This window comes from Hyaena hyaena, unplaced genomic scaffold, assembly GCF_003009895.1.
Source record: "Hyaena hyaena isolate Hyena2069 unplaced genomic scaffold, ASM300989v1 scaffold_1192, whole genome shotgun sequence".
In the NCBI taxonomy this organism is placed as follows: domain Eukaryota; kingdom Metazoa; phylum Chordata; class Mammalia; order Carnivora; family Hyaenidae; genus Hyaena; species Hyaena hyaena.
Genome location: NW_024081828.1, coordinates 19,498 through 43,746, shown reverse-complemented (window position 1 = coordinate 43,746; position 24,249 = coordinate 19,498). Strand labels below are relative to the sequence as shown.

At 44.2% G+C, this 24,249-nt stretch overlaps 1 non-coding gene across 1 annotated transcript; it reads right to left on the bottom strand.

Annotated features, from left to right (window-relative positions):
* Positions 1-785: 785 nt before the first annotated feature.
* On the bottom strand, positions 786-891 carry LOC120224574. Its single transcript, XR_005526612.1, has one exon. It is a non-coding gene; the product is annotated as a U6 spliceosomal RNA (small nuclear RNA).
* Positions 892-24,249: the final 23,358 nt, after the last annotated feature.

Sequence of the window (24,249 nt, the reverse complement as noted above, 5' to 3'; positions counted from 1 at the left end):
GGCTCCAGGCTCTGAGCTAGCTGTCAGCACAGAACCCATTGCGGGGCTCGAACCTGTGGACTGTGAGATCATGACTTGAGCCAAAGTCAGACGCTTAACCAACTGACCCACCCAGGCGCCCCATCTCTTGCTGACTTTTGACAGTGTAATTACAGCGTGCCTCGGGGTAGCCTGCTGCAGGATCAGCCTGTTTGGGGGCCTTTGAGGGTTATAGATTTGGATGTCCATTTGTTTCCTCAGGTTCAGGAAACTTTGGGCCATTATTGTTTTAAATATACTAGAATTTCCATGTGAATATCTTTTCCTTTTTACTGGGTCCTCTAATTCCCATAGGCTTTCCTCACTGTTTTTCATTTTAGTTCCCTCTTTTTTTTTTTTTTTCCTAATGTTAACTGATTTATTTTGAGAGAGAGAGAGAGAGAGAGAGAGAGAGAGAGAGAGAGAGAGAATCCCAAGCAGGCAGCACAGAGCCTGACACAGGGCTAGAACTCACAAATTATGAGATCATGATCATGACCTGAGCTGTAATCATGAGTCAGATGCTTAACTGACTTAGCCACACAGGTGCCCGTTTTTACTCCCTCTGATTGGGAAATTTCCAAAGTCTCATCCTCCAAATTGCCAATAGTTTCTTCCACTTGGTGAAGTCTGCTTCTGAAACTATTGAATTCTTTAGTTCAATTATTATTCATTTAAACTTTAGTTTTTATGTGTTCATTTTGCTTTGTTTTTATGATTGCTAGTTTCTTCTAGTTTCTCACCAACCTTCTTGTTTTGTTCGTGTGGAAAATACGGGACATTTCATGAATGTGCATGTCTTCCTTGTTCAGGGGTCATGCTAGTCTTGTCTTTATTGTTCCAATTTTAGTGCATGTGCTGCTAACAAAACACAAAGCCTGATGAGAACTATACATGCCTCCTCAGTGCCTTTGCTGATGCCACTCAGTGTCCCTCCCCCTTGAATGTTGGACATCTCAGGCTCTGATCTTTTTCCTGTTGCTATTCAGTCTAACTTAGGGCTTGAAATACTATAATCTATAGGTTTACTTCTTCCAAAAACTTCTCTAGGCAGATTCCTCCTCTGAACCCCAGATGAATGCATCTAATTTCTACTCAGTGTCTCCATTTATACATCCAGTAGGCTTTTCAAACATGGCATGTCCAAAACAGACCTAGAGTTTCTCTCCTAAACCTGTTCCTCCCATCTTCTTGGAAAATGACATTTCTCTGTTTCAGTTACTTAGGTTAAAAAAGCAGTAAACTGCATGGTGATTTCTCACTACTTTATCTCTCCTGCCCCACTGCTCTACCCACCATGGCCAGTACCCACCTTCCTCCACTTCTCTTAGTCACTCAGATGGCTCTGCAGCCGCCATGTCCACCTGGATTTTTGCAACTGTCTCCCAACTGATTCTCTTACTTCTGCTTTTGCCCTTGTTCAGTCTGTTCTCAACACAGTAAGTGGATTGAGTCTTTCCAAAGTTGGTGTGTATCAGTCTTACAGTCAGAACTCTCCAGTGGGTTGTCTATCACCTGTCCCAGCAAAACATCAGGGGTCCTGACGATGTCCTCCCAGCCTCCACCCCAGGCTCCCCCACTGCTCCTTGGCCCCGCGTCCACCTGCTGCAGCTCTGCAGTGCCCCAGCCCAGCCGCAGCCTCGTGGTTTCTCAAACGTGTTGAGTGCTGTCTTCCAGGGCTTCTGCATTCTCTGTCTGAAATGATCTCTCAGATACGTGCAGGCTGACTGGACTGTGCTGGAGGTCTCTGTGCGCCTGGCCTGGGCGCAAACACCTCCCGTTCTTCTACATCCGTGAGCCCAGCTACTGTTTCTCCCTGGCGCTGCCAGCGTGGGTCATGCACGTAGTCATGGTTTGTGTGTTGCCTCTGACACTGCGCTAGAAGGCAGGTATGGGCAGAGGCCATGTGTGTTCCCTTCACATGGAACGGTCCTGGAGCTTTACTTGGAAATAGCAAGAGCACAGAAGTATTTGTGGAATGACCTCATAATGGAATTCTTACCTTCAGAGTTGGGGGGCGGGGGTAAATGGTAAAGAGCTCGAGGGACTGATGTATTTTATATATGTCTCCCAGGCCCATCCATGTTTTTGCAAATGACAGGGTCTCCTTCTGTTTTAAGGCTGAACCATATTTCATTGTGTGGATAGATTGCATTTTCTTTACTCATCCCTCTGTCCATATTTTGGCTACTGTGAATAACGTTTGGTTCTTCTTTCATGAGGCATCTAATATCACCAAAGGTATAGAAGTAGACATTAGGATGGTGATTATCATGGGCTGGGGGCGGGGGAGGACCACACAGACAGTTCTTGTTCAGTGGGCGTAAAATCACAGCTATGCAAGATGTGTGTGTTTCAGCGGCCTGCTGTACAACACCATCCCTAGAGTTAACAGTAAGGTATTGGGCAATTAACATTTTATTAAGAGGATAGATCTCACATTAACTGTTTTTCCTACAAAAAAGAGGGGGTACAAGGATGCTTTTGGGCGTGATGGACATGTTTATTAACCTTCATTGTGGCAATAGTAGCATGAGTGTGTGCATATGACTTAGCTCACTAAATTGTATGCATTAATTACGTGTAGATTTTGTGCACCAGTTACTTCTCAATAAAGCTGAAAAAGAAAACAATAATGCTGAAGAACGGGGGACAGTACCTGACAAATACTAGTTGATTAATAAATGCTAAGTATGGATGTTAAGGTAAGTCAGAGCCTTTAGGATGGAAATGTTTCATCATAATATAACTCTAAAGGAATTTCCATAGGAAATAGAAGAGTCTAGTTGATTTTCTTTGCTTTTTAAAAAATATTTATTTATTTTGAGAGAGAGAGAGAGCATGAGTGCATGAGCAGGGGGAGGGACACAGAGAGAGGAGGCAGAGAGTCCCACACAGGCTCCGTGCTGTTAGTGAGGATCCCGTTGTGGGCCTTGAACACATGAGCCATGAGGTCATGACCTGAGTGGAAATCAGAGAGTCAGACACTTAACCAACTGAGCCACCCAGGTGCCCGTCTGGTTGATTTTCTTACAAGGATGTGGAGCAAAATAAAATAAATAATATGTGTGCACAAATGTTGAAGTAGATGATTAGGAAGAAATTTCAACTATAGAAAAAGGTGTTAAGCTGTATCTAAAAAGAAAACCTTCCATGTTTTGGCTATTGTGGAGAGTGCTGCTATGAACGTTGGGGTGCATGTGCTCCTGTGCCTCAGCATTTCTATATCCCTTGGGTAAATTCCTAGCAGTGCTATTGCTGGGTCATAGGGGAGTTCTATTGTTAATGTTTTGAGGAAGCTCCACACTGTTTTCTAGAGGGGCTGCACCCGTTTACATTCCCACCAACAGTGTAGGAGGGTGCCCATTTCTCCACATCCTCGCCAGCATCTCGTGTTCTCTGATTTGCTGATTTTAGCCACTCTGACTGGTGTGAGGTGGTATCTCAGTGTCATTTTGATTTGTATTTCCCTGATGAGGAGGAATGCTGAGCATCGTTTCATGTGTTTGTTGGCAATCTGGATGTCCTCTTTGGAGAAGTGTCTGTTCATATCTTCTGCCCATTTCTTTACTGGGTTGTTTGTTTTTTGGGCGTGGAGTTTGGTGAGTTCCTTGTAGATTCTGGATATCAACCCTTTATCTGATATGTCATTTGCAACTATCTTTTCCCATTCCGTTGGTTGCCTATTAGTTTTGTGGGTTGTTTCCTTTGCTGTGCAGAAGCTTTTAATCTTGATGAGGTCCCAATTGTTTATTTTTGCTCTTGATTCCCTTGCTTTGGGGGATGTGTCAAGTAAGAGGTTGCTGCGGTGGAGGTCAAAGAGATTGTTTCCTGCTTTCTCCTCTAGCCAAAACATGGAAAGAGCTTAAGTGTCCATCAGCGGACGAATGGATCAAGAAGATGTGGTTTATCTATACCATGGAATACTACATGGCAATGAGAAACAATGAAATCTGGCCTGTGTAGCAGCGTGGATGCACCTTGAGGGTGTTATGCTGAGTGAAATAAGTCAGGCAGAGAAGGACAAATATATGTTTGCACGTATAGGAGGATTAGGAGGAACTTAACGGAGGACCATGGGGGAGAAGAAGGGGGGAAACAGTGGGGGAAAGGGGAAGAGGCAAACCATGAGAGACTCTTGAATGCTGACAAAAACTGAGGACTGATGGATGTGGGGGAGAGGGGGGATTGGCATGGAGGAGGGCACTTGTGGGGATGAGCACTGGGTGTTATACGGAAACCAACTTCACAATAAACTATTTGTAAAAAAAAAAAAAAAAAAAAGCCTTTTGTTTTTGAGGAGATTGAGCGCAGGGCAGCGATGTGACACAGAAGATCCAGGTGTCTGGCAGGAAGACTGTTAGCGTCTGATTTAATGAACTTGCTCTGCTGTGTCACCCGGTGAGAAGTTTTCTTTGTATGTAAGGCGGGTCGGGGACGCTGGGGGAAGGCATCTGTCCCCGGACTAGCTGTCATTGTGCCTCACAGAATCCCGCTTCACTTCCACGTGTGAGAGCTCTGTCCGTGGCAGGCGAGTTCACAGACGGCCCACGCTCAAGAAAAGTCCCCTTAGCAGAACGCACCACGCTGTGAGCAGGTCCCAGCGCGGTGCGAAGCGCTTTTGTCTCCAATGCGCGTATAAGGAAGATTTAGAAGATCGTTTCTCACTCTGGGAGCGAAGTGCAGGACACACAAGACCCACCATCTGTGCGCGATGTGATTGCAGCTGATTTAAAGGAGATGGTTTTCACCCTGTCTGGTTAAGGAACATTATACCTGGAATCTCAAGGTAGCTTGACACACTTGAGCTTTCCATCGTTTTCTACACGTGTTTTCTCCCTTTTCCTTTTGTAACAAAGAGATGGCCAGGGACTCTTAGTTTTGGGGCGTTCTGTGTCTTTAACTTTGTGTCAGAGTCCCACTCATGGTTCCATAGGCGTGTGACAGGATCGCCCCACAGGGAGGCAGTGAGGGAGCAGCTCTGAAGATGCAGGGCGAGGGCGCGCTGTTGGATGCGCGGCGTGACCTCAGAGCCCCAGCCTCTGCAGGTGCCCTTCCCCCGTGCCCAGGTCACTTCACTGTCTGCTCCGCACCACTTCGGGCACTGGAATGGAGATTTGTGCACGTGCGCGCGCGCACAAAACTGGCACCAAAACTGCAAATCCAGTGGATGAAGACAGAAGCCTGAAAACACACAACATAGGGTAAAACCAGCCTGGGTGCAGCAAAGCCTGCAGGGAAGGGTGGTGGTGTTTCATCCATGGCAGTCATGGCTGCCTTCCGAGAGCGGGAGGAAGGGCTAGTGCAGTACCAGAGGTGGCATGGGTGGGGGGTCCCTGCAGTCAGAGACCTTAGCAGGCACCACCGCCCTGAACCAGAGGAGGGGGCACATTCGGGGGAAGAAGCAGTGTTACCTATGGGTGGAGGGGCAGGTGTGACTCGTTGGGGAAGCCGCTCCCTGAGGGCAGAAGGGACAGCTGCCTTTCAGGCTATCTGACTGTGTGTGGATTTCTTCCTCATTGCAAGGAGAAGCTTCTGGAAGGGGTGTGCTTAGAGGCTGCAGGAGAACTCTGTGAGTGCTGCATGCAGAGCCGTTGTGGGCGAGGCAGCAGTGGAGGTCATGGTGGCATCCGGGGGGGCCACGGCGGGTTCCTGTGCAGGATCCTGGCGGCCCCGGCTGGCATGGACGGAGAGCCCGCGTGGCCCCGGATGGCAGCTGCGGTGTGACAGAATTGCGGGGCAGGATGGCGGGCTATGCTGTGTGCCAGAGGCCTGAGGCCGGATGCCCACGTTAGAGCGCGGTTGTGTCCCTGTGCTGGGTGGCCAAGAACAGAGGCTACGTGAGCGCATGTGCCACGCTGCTGGGCCGCCAGGTTCTGCTCTGGTCTGTCTGGCCCTGCGGGGATGGTACACAGGCTCTGCCCAGCCCATCTCCTAGTTTTTTGAGGGAAGTCGTAAACCTAGAATTTCACACGCAGCCCACATTTTCATGTGTGGTCTCAGAAACCTGAAGCGTCGAGCTCTTCTCACTGTGCAGGCAGGGCCGAGCCGCAGGGCCGCCAGTTCTGCGTCCCAGCCACAAACTTGCTTAGCGCAGTGTCTCATGAACTCTTATGTACCGAGGACGTGTACCTATCAGACCACATTACCCTTCATAAAGAAACAGCCTTCATGGAAGAAATACGCAGTATTCTCTATTCAAAAAAAAAAATAAATAAATAAAAGGAGTGTCTCCATCGAAATGAGGGAGGCAGGGAGGTTGAATTAATTGAGATGTATTCATTGACTCTGTAGTATCTAACCAAGTGTGTGCCCAGTGCTAGTGGGCGGCACGTCCTCAGTCGGGTAAGTGTTCCTGATTCGTTGCCCTGTGATTTCCAGCTCCCACTGAGCGGTTAGATGATGTGTGAGGTGATACACACTTGTATCACTGTGGACGCAGCGTGTTGTAACTCAAGCTGGAATCTGCACGAGATAGAAGAGCCCCGTAAATGTCATGAACGGACATGCAGGCCCATCATTACACCCTAACAGCACAGCCATCTACAACGGACATGTAAATAGTCATGAACGGAAATGCAGTGCCCATCATTACACCCTAACAGCACAGCCATCTACAACGGACATGTAAATAGTCGTGCTTTGAGGGGGAAAAAGACATATAGGAGTTTGTGCACACATTTACGAACTGTTGTCTTAATTCCTGAGGAACTCATTTTAAATATCTTTTGCCACGTTGCCGTTAGCTGGCATGCTGTGCGTGGTCAGCGTCTGGGGTGCGGTGGGGGTAGTGCGTGCTTTTATCGCCTGGTCCCTTCTGCCGAAGCAGCAGGCTGACCAGTCAAACAGCACGCGGGAGTCACAGGGGTACGAGCCTCACAAGGAAGAGAGGATCGGGCCCCTCTCTGTGGTGCTGCGGGTGGGGTTGCCCAGAGCATCCTGACTCCTGCCAGGCCACACCGCGTTTCCCTGGGTCTCTCGTCCAAACCACGGCAGACAGTGTCCGGATGCCTGTCCCCAGCTCTGCCGCGGCCGGCATATAGCTAGAAGTGGCTCCTGAACCAGGCAGCTGATCTGTGGGCTGTGGGGACACCTCAGGGCGCCAGGGCTGCTCTCCGGGGGTACCCTGGAAGAGAACACACTCTGAGGGTGAACTATTTTTCTCACGTTCCTCAGCGACTACATTTCTGACCACTGCCACTAGATGGTGGTGACAGTTCACACTTGCACATTACAGCTCTTTTCCACACGAGGCATTGCGAACATCATAACCACCATTTATTGAGTTTCTACTATGAGCCACACCCATCCCTCACGTGGATGCCTGTCCCATCGAGGAGATAAGGGAACCCCGGGTCCATCAAGGCAGAGACTTTTGCTCAGTGGCCCAGAGCACACAGGTGGCCTTGTGCTCTGTCCCCAGGCCAATCCCTTCAGTTACACTTGGCTGACTCCTGAATGATGGAATTCCAAATTTCCCCTTACATGTTTACATTAGGTAAGGCCAGACGCTATGCTTTGAAATATATTGTAAAGGATAAAATAAGTACGCAAGCTGGTGAACTTAAGTCCCTGAGAGTTTGCTGCTCCCAGATGTGAGAAGGACACCTGTCATTCTCTTGCATCTGCTGGCGGTCTCAGGTCCACTGGGCCAGAGCTGGGTGTAACAGGAGCAGCGACAGTCATCCGGGACACGCGCGGAATGGTTCCACATGCCAGACGTCACGTGTATGTGTACATAACCTTTGTGAATCCTCATAGGAGCCCTAACAGGTATGGACTCCAGTAATTCCCTTTTACACAGAGCAGCAGTGAGAAGGAGAGAGACTCGGTAACTTTTCCAGGGTCTCAAACACACTGTAGGAAAGGGGTTTGGCCTCAGCGCTCTGCTAGCTTATCTAAAGCCACTCCACTTGGTTGCAAAGTGACCGCTGCAGACAGTACACCACCATGAATTCTCATTTTTGTTAGCTGGATCAAGTTCATTCGTAGTCACAGAGACGGGGTGATGGTGCTGAAACCAAACTGTCCTCCTACCCGAGGATTGGGTTTGGAGCGAAACATGCATAATTGTTCTCGTGACAGCATGTGCAGAAGAATTAGGATCTTGGGCAAGTCTGGGTTCCAAGCTCAGCAGCAGCTACTTTCTGCTTCTGATCAGGGTCCCTCTGCCTCTCTTTAATTCCAGGAAGGATGTCAATAACAAGTCCACCTTGTGATGCAGTGGTAAAAATTGCAGATAGCATGTAAATCACCTAGCACAGTGTGTGGTACATACGAGGTGCTCACCTTGGTATGTCTATTGCTATTATTTTTATGAATTTTACATTGAAAAATCAATCTTGTAGAGTATTTCTTGGAATGTGCACTGTATTTTTTTGGAATAATACTTCTTTAAGCCCTTCGTGTTAGAGACTGAAACTCTTGTTAGCAGAATGTCTGCATAATTTCAGCAAAGGGAGAGAAACTGGTCTGCCTTCAAGAAATAAAGACTTTGCTGGCCCTGTAAGAGGGTTGGCAGTAGAGAGACGGGGGGGTGGGGAACAGGGTGTCCTTAAAATCTTCAGGGAAGTTAGACTGTTCTTGTCGCAGGATTGGCTTTATAGAACGCTGTGAGGAGAGGAGCTTTATACTTGAGTAACCTGGGGCCCTTATCCGTCGTCTGCCGTGTCACACACGGCCACACCCTTGGCAGCTTGCAACACACCCCATCACCTCGCACTCTCCGGAGGTCAGGAGCCTAGGAGTCTGGCAGGGCGTGGCTGGGTAGACCTGGTTCCCCTAGGTCTACCTGGACTACAGCTCATTGGCATCTCGGTGGCCTCTTGGGGACTCGTTCAACCTGCTTCCAAAATTCAGCGCTTTGCAGTTGCAGGACCGAAATCCTCAGTCATGTTCTTGTTGGCTGTTGGCTGAGGGTCACTCTCAGATACATGGGGACACTTTCAGGTCAACCCAGGTGGCCATCTCATACTATGACAGCAGATTCTTCCAGACCAGCAGGAGGAATGCCTCTCCAGACAGCTAAAGTGGAGACACATATATCATAGGGTACTCATGGGAGCAACCAGCCCCTATAAAGGCATTTAATCAAGGAAGTGATGGCCCCGTGACAGGCCCGGACCCTAACCACACTCTGGGAGAAGAGATCACTCAGGATGTGTACACAGGGAGCCTGTGCCCTAGAGGCCCTCATGGGATTCTGCCTACAATGTAACCAAAGACCACAACTACAGAGAGGAAAACATTTGTGGAGAACTCAAACCTAAACTTGGGAGAAGCACTAAGTGAGAGTTCTTCACTGGTCATGCTGTGTCTCTGCCATACCCGAATACAGTTAACACTGAAGTGGTATTTCTGGTAAATACAGGCTATCAGACGGGAGAGGAGCCCAAAAAGTTATTAGGAATTCCTTCAAGTTAGGCGAATTATAAGAAATCACAAATTAAAAATAAATTAAGAAAACAAAGTGTATGTCATGGAAAGGGGTTAAGATTCACTATGAAATCATCCTTTTTTATCAGCCATGTGTTTAAAGGTATGGGAATGACTCCACAAGCCTATTTTATCATCTGTAAAATCCTTCCTTATAAGGCTGGTTCACTGAGATTTATCTGTCATCTCTGTCTGTCTCTTTCTGTCTATATATCATCTATCCATTATCAATCTGTCATCTGTGTATTCATCTATCTTTCATTCTTGTATATTGCTGACATTTGTTAAATACTAAATTCTAAAAAAAAAAAAAAAAATAGACGCCCCCCTGGAATATTTAGTTATTTAACTCTGCCTTTAGACAGGCCACTCGCTCTAGCTGTCCTGCCTCTCCTCTCCCCGTGTAGCCCCATTTTGTGGTGTTTTTTTTTTTTCATAGTACAGTTCTGTGGATCTGCCTTCTTTCCAGAATTTCTTTTAAAAATGTTTGTTTTACACTTCACCCAACAACAGCACTTGTTTTCTCAAGTGCCCATGGAAGGTTCTCCATGATAGGCCCTAATTCTTAATGGATTTTAAATGCCTGAGATCATCCAAAGGATCTTTTCCAATCACAGTGAAATGAAACTAGAAACCAATAGCAGAGTAAAAATGTAAAAATTCACAAATAGGTGGAAATTTAACAACACACCTCAAAGAACAATGAAGTCAAAAGAAATCCAAAAAGGAAAGTAGAAAATAACTTGATACAACTGAAAATGAGAACATGACACACCAAAGCTTACGGGGAGCAGCAAAAGTGGTGCCGAGAGGGAAATTCATAGCCACTAACACTCTAAGAACTTGAATCAACAACCTAACTTTACATTTTAAGGAGCAAGAAAAAAGAAGAACCAACTAAACCCAAAGCTACAAGAAAGAAGTGATTAAATATAGTTAGATCACAGATAAATGCAATCAAGTATAGAAACCAAATATCATACAATTTCACTCATGTGGACTTTAAGAAGTACAGCAGATGAACACAGGGGAAGGGAAGGAAAAACGAGATAAAAACAGAGATGAAAGCAAACCATAAGAGTCTCTTAAATACAGAGAACAAATTGGGGGTTGCTGGAGGGGAGGTGGGTGGGGGATGGGCTAGAGGGAGGATGGGCATTAAGGAGGGCGCGTGTGGGGCTGAGCAGGGAGGATGGGCATTAAGGAGGGCACGTGTGGGGCTGAGCAGGGAGGATGGGCATTAAAGAGGGGACGTGTGGGGATGAGCACTGGGTGCTGTATGTAAGAGAGGAGTCACTGGGTTCTACTCCTGAAGCCAAGACCACACTCTATGTTAACTACCTTGCATTTAAATAAATAAATTACTATATATAGTGTATGTATGTGTATGTACACACAACACACACACAATAAAAATAGAAGAAGAAGAAAACAATAGAGAAAATCGATGTAACTAAAAGTTTATTCTTCAAACTCAGATCAACGAAATTGACATTTAGTGAGATGAACTATAAAAAATGTCAATTTTGGAGCAAAACATTTAAAATGCATGATTGTGTCTCATTCTTCTTATTTTCATTGATAAAGTGTCCTAACAAAAAGAGCAATAACGGGGGCACCTAGGTACCTCAGTCAGTTTAGCGTCTGAATTGGGCTCATCTTGCGGTTTGTAGGTTCGAGCCCCGCATTGGGCTCTGTGCTGAGAGAGAGAGAGAGAGAGAGACAGCGTGAGCAGGGGAGGGGCAGAGAGGGAGATACAGAATCTGAACCGGCCCCAGGCTCTGAGCTGACAGCACAGAGCCTGACACGGGGCTCGAACCCACGAACCATGAGATCATGACCTGAGCTGCTGTCGGACACTTAACTGCATGAGCCACCCAAGTGCCCCGTCTCTCAAAAATAAACAAACATTAAAAATTTTTTAAAAAGTAGAACAGCAAGAAGAGATAGGGCATCTCATTCTTACGTGTGCAAATGAATCGTGTGTGCTTATAAACATCATTTCCGTGACTAGGGAGGTACTGATTTTTCACAAGCTGGGTACCCTGATTCCCCATTTCCTGCAGCCAATTTGCTGCCTATGGAAAGAGACAGTGACAGATGTCAGAGAAGGAAATTCCGGGAGAGGGTTGCTTGGAAGGTAAAGAAAGTATGGGGAGGCCTGGGGCAGTGTTAGTTTCAGTTTTGTGTGAATGAGATACCCACAACAGTATTTTCCCTGATGCATCTATACATGCAAATGGGTTGATGAACTCTGAGAAACTGGCATTTTTCCCTCAACTCAAGCACTCTGCTGTTGCCAGCTCATGAACAAGAAGTCAGAGAGATTTCGTCCTGCCAGGGTTGCGGTATTATATCACGAGGTTCTTGGAAAATATGGTTCAGTTATCTGAGCCTAAAAGTCCCCATATATAAAATGTACGCATAAAATGCACTCCTGTCTTCCTCCAGCCCAAGGCTATGATTATATTTAGGAGAATCCTTTATGGATTCCATCCCTTCAATATAAAGATAGAGTTTCACTTTAAGAGTGAACTACTCTTTCTTGAATTATTCCGGTACAGTTATGTGGTCTTTCAAGTGAAGTCACATGAAACATGAAAACTGCTTATTTCACATTCTTGTAATTAGTGCCGGAAACTATGAAAAAAAAAAAAACTTGCGTGGAAATAGGATCCAGTGGCACTTTGCATTTTAGTAATGCAGCTCTTGATTTTGGTTGTCTGATTCAGATGAGAAAATTTAAGTCAACATTATACGTATCACATTAATTATATTATTTAATAGTTTAATGAAGTAATGATAGATCTCATTTTTTAAAGAAATCAGTGCATTCTATTGGAAGTATCTATAGCTTTTATTAAGGTGAGCATTTTCAAAAGTTTTATGGGGAATTATGCTTGAGGACTGTAAAGACATGCCAGTATCACTGTAACTAATTGTCAAACTTTTTCCTGACTCAAAATTATCTAAGGCTTATATTATTTCTCATATTTTTACAGACAAATGTAAATCAAATGCACATTTATAACACGTAAATAGTATTAAAACTTTAGTTACATTCTTACATTTTTTCCATTCTTATATTTAAAAAGATAACTATTTATAGAAATCATTATATCCAGGTGATTTTGTCAGTCAGCTTTCAATTTTGGGGGAAGAAATAGTCTAAATAATTTTACATCAACTATTTCAGCCTCTCATATTTCCAAACCACATGGATCTTTTGGTCTCAAATACAGCTACTTTGCCCTGGAAGAAATTTAACCAATCAATACAAATTTGTATTTTGAAATTCAAATTGTATGTTTTATAGAGTTTACTGAACCATCACTCTCTGATCAATTTTATGGGAATGGAATGGATGTTGTAAGGAAGAGACGCCTACAGGATCCCTTAGGGAATGCCTGTCCAACAGGCTCTGGAGGCCAGAGAAAGTGCCAGAGAAACAGGCACATAGCCCTCGTCTGTCCCTGAGCTCCCCGTGCCCACTACGGCACTTTACATGGTCTCTTGCCATTTTCCCCTTTCATCTTATGAACATTAGAGGAAGCATTTTGTCACTCAGCTTTAGCAAAACGCCTCAATAATGCATGCAAACCAGGTGATTGAAGATGCACTGGCATCACTTCTCACAAGAGACAGTGCAGAACTCGGTGCTTAGTCTGAACACTGGTGCAACAAATCAGATTCTAATTCTACTGGAGGACGGAGCCATGTGAATGAACTCTACATCAGTATCTTTTGTGAAAGGAAGACTCATTTTTTTTTCTTTTTTGGTTATTTAGGTTTATTTTAGTCTGGCCGCACAGCCCCTCCCAGGCACCCAGAGAGTCCTCGGAAGAGCGCGCCATCGAGCCATAGCTCAGGGTTTATATAGGGAGAGGGGCGAAGCCAGTGTACAGAAGCAAGAATTTTGCGGTTAGAAGTGGAGAGTGGCTTAACAGTCACTTGAAGAACATGTTTGACCGTTCTAATCACAATGTTAATTAAATATTTACATCTTAGGGGCAAGAATCATTTTTCATATACTTCACTCTCCCCAGACTCAGCAGCCCCCGAACAAGGGTGGTGTCCCCCTCCAGGGGACATGCGGCAAGGTCTGGAGACGTGTCTGGGCTGTCGCAGAGCGGAGAGGAGTGGTTCCAGAACCTGGGGTCGAAGCTGGGCAGGCTGCCGCGTGCTGGCAGCCTCAGTGCACAGGACGGCCCGAGTGGCAGTTGTGCTCACTGTGAGGAGCACCGTCTTCAGTCAAGGATGCGTATCAAGTGTCATCAGGTAGCACAGTGTGTAACTCTTTATTTTGAAGCAATTATACGTTCATCAGGAAGTTTAAACAGTACAGAAAGATCCTGTGTACCCATGACCCAGATCGCTCAATGATAATGACTCACATGCCCTTCATATGATGCCAGAAACAGCCTCCTGGGGGTGGGTCATACCATCTACTGGTCCAGCAGTTTGGAAGTGCACTCACATACACATGTGTATGGTCCTATGCAGTCTCCACTCGCATTTCGCCGCCACCACACTGGGCCACGAAGACCTCCCCCACGACCCCCTGTGGACCGCCACCACCTCACCCTGGCTGTAGCCCTCAGCAGCCTCTACTCCATTTCCGTCTCCGTAATTGTGTCATTTCGAGAATGTTCTCTAAGTGAAATCATACCCTGTGTAGCCTTTCGGAATTGGCTTTTTGAAACGGCATGAGTGCCTCTAAAAACAAGAAACAAGTATTATGTCAGACATTTCCCTGAATTTTGCCATTAAAACTCTCACATTTCTATATCCATTAAGAAGTCGCTTACATAAAAAAACTAAGAGGCTTAATTTTTTTTTCATGTGAAGAAAAATATGGAAATAGACATTCCTAGATTGATAAGTTGGCTTCACATGAAATCCAAGTTCTTTCCAGAATTTTCTCTGCTCCCCTAATAGTGTGGCTCTCAACCCCACCTGCACGAGAGGGCTGCTGTCACAGCCATATCGTCTCTTGAGAGGAAGGAGGGAGACAGAGCAGAATAGTTTCCTACCCCTGTAGACGGCTTCCTGAGAGGCGTCACCCAACCTGCACTGGGGCATCTTTGACAGAGATTTTGTCATCTGGCCACCCCCAGCTGGAAGAAGTACTAGGAAATGTGGATTTTTAGCACAAAGAAAACTGGGGAATTGGGTCATTAAGAAAGGAAGAGGTAGGGGAGCCTGGGTGGCTCAGTCGGTTAAGTGGCCGACTTCAGCTCAGGTCATGATCTCATAGTTCGTGGGTTCGAGCCCCGCGTCGGGCTCTGTGCTGACAGCTTGGAGCCTGGAGCCTCTTCTGATTCTGTGTCTCCCTCTCTCTCTGACCCTCCCCTGCTCACGCTGTCTCTCTCTCTCAGAAGTAAATAAAACGTTAAAAAATAGGGAAAAGAAAAGAATAGGTAATATGTCATTATGCAGACAACTAGAATTTGCCACACGCTGCATTAAATATATTTTATAGGTAAAGATACCGAGTTTTAGAACAGGTGAGGGACTGAAGGGGATACAGTTAGAAAGGGGTACTTTGGGTTTGAAGCGAGGTCTGCCCTGTTTCCAGACCCTTACTTTCGATGATTCTGCTGCATGGCTCCTGCAGTGCCCAGTGGGCTCCCCGCTGAAGCGGGGCTGGGGTCAGAGAGTGACAGCTGGACGATAGGGGTCCTGCGTTACGGCTCCCCAGAGAAACAGAGCCTGTGTGCGTGTGTGTGCGCGTGTGCGCGTGTGTGCGTGTACGTGTGCGCGTGCGTGTGTGTGTGCGCGTGTGTGAGAAGGTGTGTTGGGAGCACTTGGCTTATGTGGTGATGGAGCACAGAGGTCCCGCTGTGTGTCTGGTGCAGCCTAGGGGTGCAGATGCAGCAGTGCTGTGGGTGCAGGTCCACGGCCCCGAGGCCACCACCCCAGCTCGGTGCTCAGTGGAGAAAGAGAGCCCCCCTTCCTCTGCCCCTTTGTTTTGTTCAGGGCTCAGCAGATTGGACGATGTCTGCCTGCTCTGAGGAGGGCAGTTTTCTGAGTCTGTGGACTCCAGTGCTCATCTGTTCTGGAAACACCACTATAGACACCCAGGAGTAATGTTCAGTCAGAATGTGGGCGGCCCGTGGGCCAGTCCAGTGGAAATATCAGATTACACAGCCCCGGACCCCCCTGCAGGGCCAGAGAGTAATCTTATTGGAGGTGTTTTGGGGGATCTCATTCTCATAAGGGAGAACAGAATGCCAGAGGCCTAGAAAGTATGTATTGATCTTCAGGGTCAGCCTAGATGAGATGAAACGTATGGACACATAGCTCAGTACTCAGAGAAAGAATCATTCCCCTCTCTGCTTTTTCCTTTTGGGTGAAGGTGGCCTGGATGTACTACATGCTCTAAAAATACCTACTGACTAGAGAATAATGTCTGGTGTTCTTTGGTGCAGAAGCTCCTAGAAACTTTGATTGATTTTGCTTGCATCAGAGCAAAACATGGAAAACCTTGATAGGGAAGGCGGTTTGGGAGAATGAAGTACTCTTACCTGTGGGATAGCATATCACTTAGAAAGAACACAAGGTTGTGAGTGATTGGTGGCACTCTGGGGCCATTACTGTTCATAGAGGTCTAGTTTGAGAGTTTTACATCCCACACTGGCTCTACAGAGCAGATTTTACAGAGTGACCAGTCTGTAGCAAAATGGTTGCTTTATTTAAACTTTGCAGAAATTTTAGCCAGTTATAATTTAAAACATACTTACATCGGAGAAGGCTTTCTTTCTCATGACTCACACAAAAGACATTTGGAGTATAATTTACACAAACATTATACTTCAGACATTTTCCCTATTTGAAAGAATATGCCTCTCTATGTTTGCTTTTGCCGTGATAACTTTATATTTTAAGGCAAGTTATATATTCTATAGAGAATTTAGGAAGAGAAAACTATATCTTTGATTGATGGAGGAGAGTAAGAAATACTACACATGACCACAGTCTAGAAATATAAGTAAATACCAACACACTGCTTTCAATTTCTAAGATGAGAATAGAAGTTTCTTTTTAACCTGAATTAATGACTCAGCATTTTGACGGCTCTTTGAAGTGCCATGTACCCAGGATCCCGACTGTGTGATTTGGAGTAGGTTATTTAAGTTCTGTGATGTGTCCCCACCAGCGCTGAAGTCATTATATAGTTGGGCACAATGCATTTGAAATGACCAGTCTATGGTACATGCCCGATACCTTCTTCTGTGGAAACCAAGTGGATGAGCACCTTCTCATGGCAGTTCTGGTGACCCAGGGCATGACTGATTTTTCTGTGTTAACTCAGTGGTAATAGCTGAGTATCACTATTCTAATCCTTGCAAAGCCTCGTTCCCACTCATTTCCTCTCAAAGGGCTTTCTCACATCTTGATATTCAAATCCGAGTGGGTCACAGGAAGCTGAGTGAATAGAGTGGCATTTAATTCCATTGATTGCTGTCAAGATGAGATTGATAGAATGTCAGCAAAGAGGCTTTGGACATACAGAGGACACCCCGGTGACAGGCTTATTCCTCTGGTGCTTGAACTGTCAGGGAAGGCAGTGACTTCCACCGGTATTTTCGGAGGAAAATCAATGGCATGATACAGCATTTCTTATCACAGAGGATAATTCTCTATGCCCCGCTGTCAGTTATAATATAGCTCTGCTTGTAAATTTCTGTGAACTCAGTGCCTGGAATATTACTATGATTACCTTGAAATTAAATCCACTGTAGAATCTTGATTCTTATTCTGCCCCCCCAAAGTGCTTTTGAAATACTGCCCTTCTCACTAAAAATGCTAACTCCCTTTTAACCTGGCCTGCTGCTTTGAAAGTTTCTGAGTACTTTTAAGGGCCCTCAGCATACAGAAAGGCCGTCTTGCCTAAGAAAGGTCAAATCCTTAATGGTTTCTGACTGGTGGAGTCCCAGGCAGCCTAGAAAGCTCCACCGATACCGGACTCACTGTGTGTGGCTTGTGACTGATACGCATGCCATGTAGGAAATTGGGGTTGGAAGGAGACGTTCAAAAACAGCGAGATGTCACTGCCTCCCTATCAGAGTGACCAAAGTCCAGAACGCTTGCAGTAGATAAGTGGATAAATTGTGATCTGTGTGGACAGCAGAATATTATATAGTACTAAAAACAAGTGAGCTCTCTAGAGATGAAAAGACATGAAACAAACTTAAGTGGATATTATAAGAGAAAGAAGCCAGTCTGAGAAGGGACGTACTGTGTGCTTCCATCTGTATGACCTTCTGCAAAGTCGAAACCGTAGACAGAGTAAAGAGATTAGTGGTTGTCAGGGATGGGGGCAGGGAAGGTTGGACGGGGGAAGCACAGAGGATTTCTGGGCAGTGAAATTACCCTGCCTGACGCTGTAATGATGGAAACGTACCAGTGCATCTTTTAAAAAATATCTGCAAAACTTACAGCACCCACATTGCACCTGAAGGTGCGTCTTGGGTGATTGTGCTGGGTCATTGATTGTAGCAAATCTGCCATGTGATGGGAGGCTGTGTGTGGGGGCAAGGCTAAGTGGAAGCTCTTGGCACTCAGCTGTGAACCGAATACCATCCTAAAAATTATAATCTTAAAAATAATAAATAAAAAGAAGACTATCCCATACCCCTTGAACATTGTATGAAAAATCAAATTTTATTACCTACAAGTAAAGTTTTATTAGAGAACAAAAAAATGAGGTACTCACTTTAGTTAGCTTTTTAGTTAAGAGTTCTACTCAGAATGGATACATCCAGGGATTAGAGCAGAAGTAAAGGCCATGTTGAAAAGTACACACTGTCATTTCCCTAGGACACCGAAGGAGTGCATAGCTGTGCACTTTTCAGGAATATATTTTTACATCATATGACACCAAATTTATTATTTTTAATTCTACCATAACCGATTCATAAACACAGTGATATTAAAATAAAAAATGAAGTAGCAAAGATTAAATAAGACAACAGTACTCATTAACAAATCTCTGAATTCTGGTGATTCAGTGAGTGTGTGTGTGTGTGTGTGTGTGTGTGTGTGTGTGTGTTAGACTGCCCTTCCCCCTTTCACAACTGTGTGATTTGGACTACAAGTGGCTTAGTCTGTCTGGGATTTAGGTTCTATATCTAGGGTGTAAGCATATGCATTTCTAATCAAAATATCTCTTTCATTGCCAAAATTGTATCTCACATAGTTTCTAGGAGAGAGCACAATGTCACAAGAGAACAAAATAATTTTGGTAAAACAAAAATAATTGCAGGAATAGGTTACTAGTAACTAGGGTTTATTTTAAATATCGTATGACAGATAAGTGGAAACTTCTTAAATCTATAATATGCGGAAGAATTACAGACACAGTTATATTAACTCATAAGTGGCCTATTACTCTACCTTGTGCTCAGCCATGGAGGACAATTCTCTGCATATTTAGAAAAAAAATATTGCAGAGCTGACTGTAATATTGCATGTAGAGTCAGAGACCTGAATTCAATCTTTCTTTCTTATTACTAAGATCGAAGACTGCCTGACTCAGGGAGTCATAACTCATATTAAGTAATGACACGCCCTTGAGAATCCTGTGTATAGGTGTTTAATGTAATGAAAACATAAAGCACTCACTACGACAAACTTTTTGCCTGTCTCTGATGGTGGCTCCACCAGAGCTATGGAGTTTTCTGCAGAGATGTTAACTCTCCGTGGCTGCTCTATAGACCAAGAGGTATATATGAATACATCTAATAAGATAAATGTGGCAGCATCAAATATACAGTCCTCCTGAATACAAATATACAGGAGACCAAATATGTTTAGATGCCAGGAGACCAAATATCTTCCTTCTCTCTTTAAGGCATGCAATTAATTTCTTAACAGACATTCTGAAAATAAAAAGCAAAACAAAACAAAGCCACTAATGAGTTAGTTTAAATATTTGAAAGCATTCATACTCATTATTTAGTTGGGACAGGAGGTCATTACTCACGATCCACCTTGCTAATAGTTGGGTACATGTGCGTGTATGTATGTATCATTCATTTAAAAACTAACCAGGCCATCTAGGTCTTCAGCTAGATTTAGATTCTGATTGAAATAAAGCTTTTTTATGGCAATCTACAGACTTATCTATCCCATATAACTCAGGGACTTACACAACACAGACATTTAAGGAATCCTGCATTTAAATTTAAATTTCATATATATATATGTATATGTGTATATATATTTCTGTTTTCTTTGAAGAGCCCTTACTTTCCTTATTGTTATTAAGGATATAGGCAGAGATCTTTGAAGTGTATTCACATGACTTTGAAGGATATAATAGAATATCATTAGAACATTAAATTCTAGTTTTCCAACTTCTTTTTCCATAATTTTTGGTACACTAACATGGATGAAAAGTGTGGAATTTAAGACTGAGTTTCCACTACATCATTTTGACTCTTCCTCTTTCAGTCTATTTGTACAGGACTGTAGGCTTTACTTTTCAATAAATTAGAAGGGCATTATACTAACTTCTACAAACTCCTGTGGTACCAATGATATAGGTACAATTTATATGTGGTCTTATTTATAGAAAGATAAGATCTTCTTAGGGCAGAAACTTAAAACAATTTAGGGCCATGCTATACTTGCAAGAATTAGACTCTATGTGTGTTCAAGAGAGCCATGACTTACCATCACCTACTGTGTGTTATACATCTTCCTCACATTTCCACACTTATTTGTAACAACCTTAGAATATTTTTCAGATGAGGAATTTGAAGTTCAGTGCATTTTCTGATTTTCTTCTAGCTCAGCCCAACTTTAACATATGCATAACAAGGTGGAATTGTAGCATATTATGACGATACAAATTCAGGAGACATGGTGCTCAGATTTGGTAGGCTGACAAGCACTGGGAAGTTGTTGACCTTTTGCATGAGCCAGTTAGAGCAAAGCTTCAGATCTCCGTCGGCTACAACCAAATAAATACCAACCAACTTCTGTGTCCTTCACCAGTCTAAATTATAATTGATGAAATTCATAAATTTGAGATTGTCTTTTGCAGTCACGTAGTTTCATGCCAGCAGAATTTAGTCAGGTTCTGACACCATGAAAACACCTCCCGGGATGAGGTGGAACCCATGAAATTGTTGCCAGCGGAAGGAGCGTTCTATACTTTTTAAATAAACATTTATTTATTCCGAGAGAGGAAGGGAAGGGGCAGAGGGAGGGAGAGAGAGGACCCCAGGCAGCCTCCATGCCAGTGCAGAGCCTGGCGCAGGGCTCCATCTCTTGACCATGTGATCATGACCTGAGCTGAAATCAAAAGTCAGACCCTCAACCAACTAAGCCATCCCAGTGTCCTGAGAGAAGGAACCTTCTAAAAACACCCTGTCCTTTGCCGTATTCTATATGCCTCAGCTTCTTCTGTCACATTTCAGCCTTCAGTACTTTTCACTGTATCTGACACCTCTCACCACAAAATATGACCTTTAATAAAGACAGTATTGTATACTTCTCTGCACTATTTAAATAAAAGAATTAGAGTGAACAATGCTTACCCTTCCCCCATAACCCCCGGCCCCCCAAAAAATCACTTTAAGGATATGCTCGTTGGAGCTTTTCCTCCTATGTTACTTGTCGGCTCCTAAAATAGAAAACTGTCCCAGAAAGTTTAAGTTACCCTTCGATGTCAGAGATAAGAGAGAACCCAAGTCTTCTGATATGTAGCCCAGAATGGTGCCCATGTGCGGTAAAAAAAGCTGGCCTTCTAAAATCTGTATTATGGTGGATAGTTAAATCTACCAGCATTTTATTTATTTTATTTTTTTTTAATTTTTTTAATGTTTTATTTATTTTTAGGAGAGAGAGAGAGACAGCGTGAGCAGGGGAGGGTCAGAGAGAGAGGGAGTCACAGACTGAAACAGGCTCCAGGCTCTGAGCTGGCAGTCAGCACAGAGCCCGATGCGGGGCTCGAACCCATGAACCGTGAGATCATGACCTGAGCGAAAGTCAGACGCTTAACCGACTAAGCCACCCAGGCGCCCCTAATCTACCAGCATTTTAAATAGCTTGGTACACATTAAACAAGTTAGACAGTTTCGGAAAATACCTTGTTGAGGTAAGCCACTGAGGAAGTGAGAACTTTAAATGAGGTGAGAAGAGAAGAGATTTAAGATGACTTTTTCTTAGACTGCACATGTGCCAAGAAGCTTGGACCTTACCTCCCCATCCCGGGAGATCAGAATAGGCCCACTGGATGAACAAGGGCCCCGCACAGAGAGGAATTACGTAGGCTTGCTCAGAGTGGCACAGCCAAAATGTAGGTGATGAATTTGGGTCCTTTTTGTGCCTCAGTCATGGTGAACATATGCTTGGTTCTGGGGGCATTATGCTGTGCCGGTTGCCACCACCATCCACAGCCAGCACGTAGGGGGTTGGAAGCAGTGATGAAAGGGAGAAGTCAAGTGTCACTGGGTGGGATGCAGGAGATCTCCTCACTGAAAGCCATGCATCGCCACATCTCTGCTCACAGCACCACCGGAGCCCCTGCACGTTGGTACACACAGCCCATTCCCTGGAGATCTGTATGTCCTTGCCTTCTCCGCTTTGTAATCAGCTTTCGTTCTTGGACTTAGCCCTTCTGTAAAGCAGGTCTTCCTCCTCAAAGAAAGTTCTTTCCACTCAACTCCCACAGCCCTTTGTTCATGTCTACCCCATAACACACATCCTGTGCCTGTTTAGTCAGGAAAATTCCCTTTCTCGTCTGGACTGTGAGCTGTCTCTGATATAAGAAATGGCTTTCTTGTTCCTTTCTCCATCCTTACAGATAAAGTACACGGAACTCAGGGGTCTACAAGAGGTCCAGCAAGCCAAATTCTCACATATTTTGGAACTTCTACTTTTCTTTTCTCCTTACTCCCTGATTTCCAGTAAAATGCTATTGCTTAATGGAAAGTAATGTCTTCTAAATAATATTTTATGTACATTGTACATATAAATAATAAAAAATAAAATTCATAATCTTAGTTCTATTTTTCACACTATTGAACACTCAGTCTAAATAATAGAACTTTGCAATCAGAGAGGTAGTTTAAAGAAGAGAGAATTGAGGGAGGAAATGATAATGTGGTTTAGACAAACATCCCAAATATCTGTAGGGAGAAAAAAAGAATCATGAGACAGCACTCTCATGTAATTAAGTTAAAAGATAATGCAAATAAGCACTTGTTTACACTTTGCAGAAATTGATGTTTTGTTAACTACAGTTTTTTATACCTTAATTTATGCAGTGAATAAAGATTTAATTGGATTTGCCAAAACCTCTATTAACAATACAGAATATGACATCAACCTATTTCCTGATATGGAAGTAGATATATATGATAATATACACTTTTAAATTAGGAATTTTTAATAAAGCAGCATCTATTATTTGTTAATGAAATAATTTTGTTCTTTACTAAATAAACTCATGGTTTATGTGGATAATACTTAATGTTATTCCAGTTATAACATTTATTCATTGATCTACTTGCAAGTATACATTGTTCTGTGCACAGGAATTTTACTAAATATTGGGAGAAACAAACACAATAAATTATAGCTTCACCTTAAAAATAGCTTATGGTCGAGTTGGTGAGACTAGATGTCCATGCAGATCATTGTAACACCAGGCACAAGCAGCGCCAAAGTAATGGAATGAGGATGGAGGCCGTGGAATTCCAAGGAAGGGGAGACATTTTCCTCAGCCAAGGAAGACTTCATGGGGTCGATGATGCTGAAGCTTTTCTAGGACTTGAATGTGGAAGATGTATACTGGCATTGCGGGGGCAGGGAACACAAACAGGGACACTGATGTGCACGAATGTGAGTGTGTGTGAGAGAGAGCAGCGGTACATTTCACTTGCGCTGTACAATATGGTGTTACCAATGGTAGGCATCATGCTGGTAGGGATTCAGTGCTGTCACTAATAACAGTCCATTTGTGAGGGGATGAGTTTGTCAGTCGTATCTCAATAAAGCTGAAAAACTAAAAGAAAGAGAAATGTGGAAAAATTAACACGGTGTTGAGCGCATGGAAGGAATACTGAGAAATGACTGGAAGGGCAGGCTGGACAAGTCGGCAAGGACACCAGAGGCCATGAGAAAGCAGTGAGGTTGCTGAAGCAAGGATGGTGGGTGGCCATACGGTAATTTATCTGATTTAATGAATTAATTTATTACAATTTATTGTCGGTGTATCATGTGCATTGGAGTGGTGAGTGGCTCAAGGTAATAAGACTGTTAGGAGACAATTGCCATGGGCATTAGAGGTGAGGGGTAGCCAGCTGCACAAATGGGTAACAGAGCAGAAGGAGATGATGTTCCTGATTGAGTTTTGACTTCGATTGACAAGTGAGTCTTCATGGAGTACAGGGGGAAGGAGGAAACAGATGACCTTCAAGTTTGAAGCTCAGTGGCCAAGAGGTAGCAATGTGATAAAAAAAAAAAAATAGTGATGGTGTCCTAGAGTGGTTAGTCATGGTAGAAATTGAATGTGAGGTGCTAGAGTTGCTCTGGTGGGGATGGTGGTTGACGCTCAGGAATGGACTGATCAGCAAGAGTGCTCCTAGGAACAAAACCAGCACCAGAAAACAGACAACAGTGAACATAAGGGAGGTAAAAAATAAGGGTGTGAAAACTAACAGAGAGTAGATGTGGGGTTGCAAGGGAACCAGGAACAGGTAATGAGTGAGCCAGCAGTGGGTGGGACTGTGTATTAGCTGAGAATGTGACATGTACATGTAGTCTAGAACCAGTGAGATT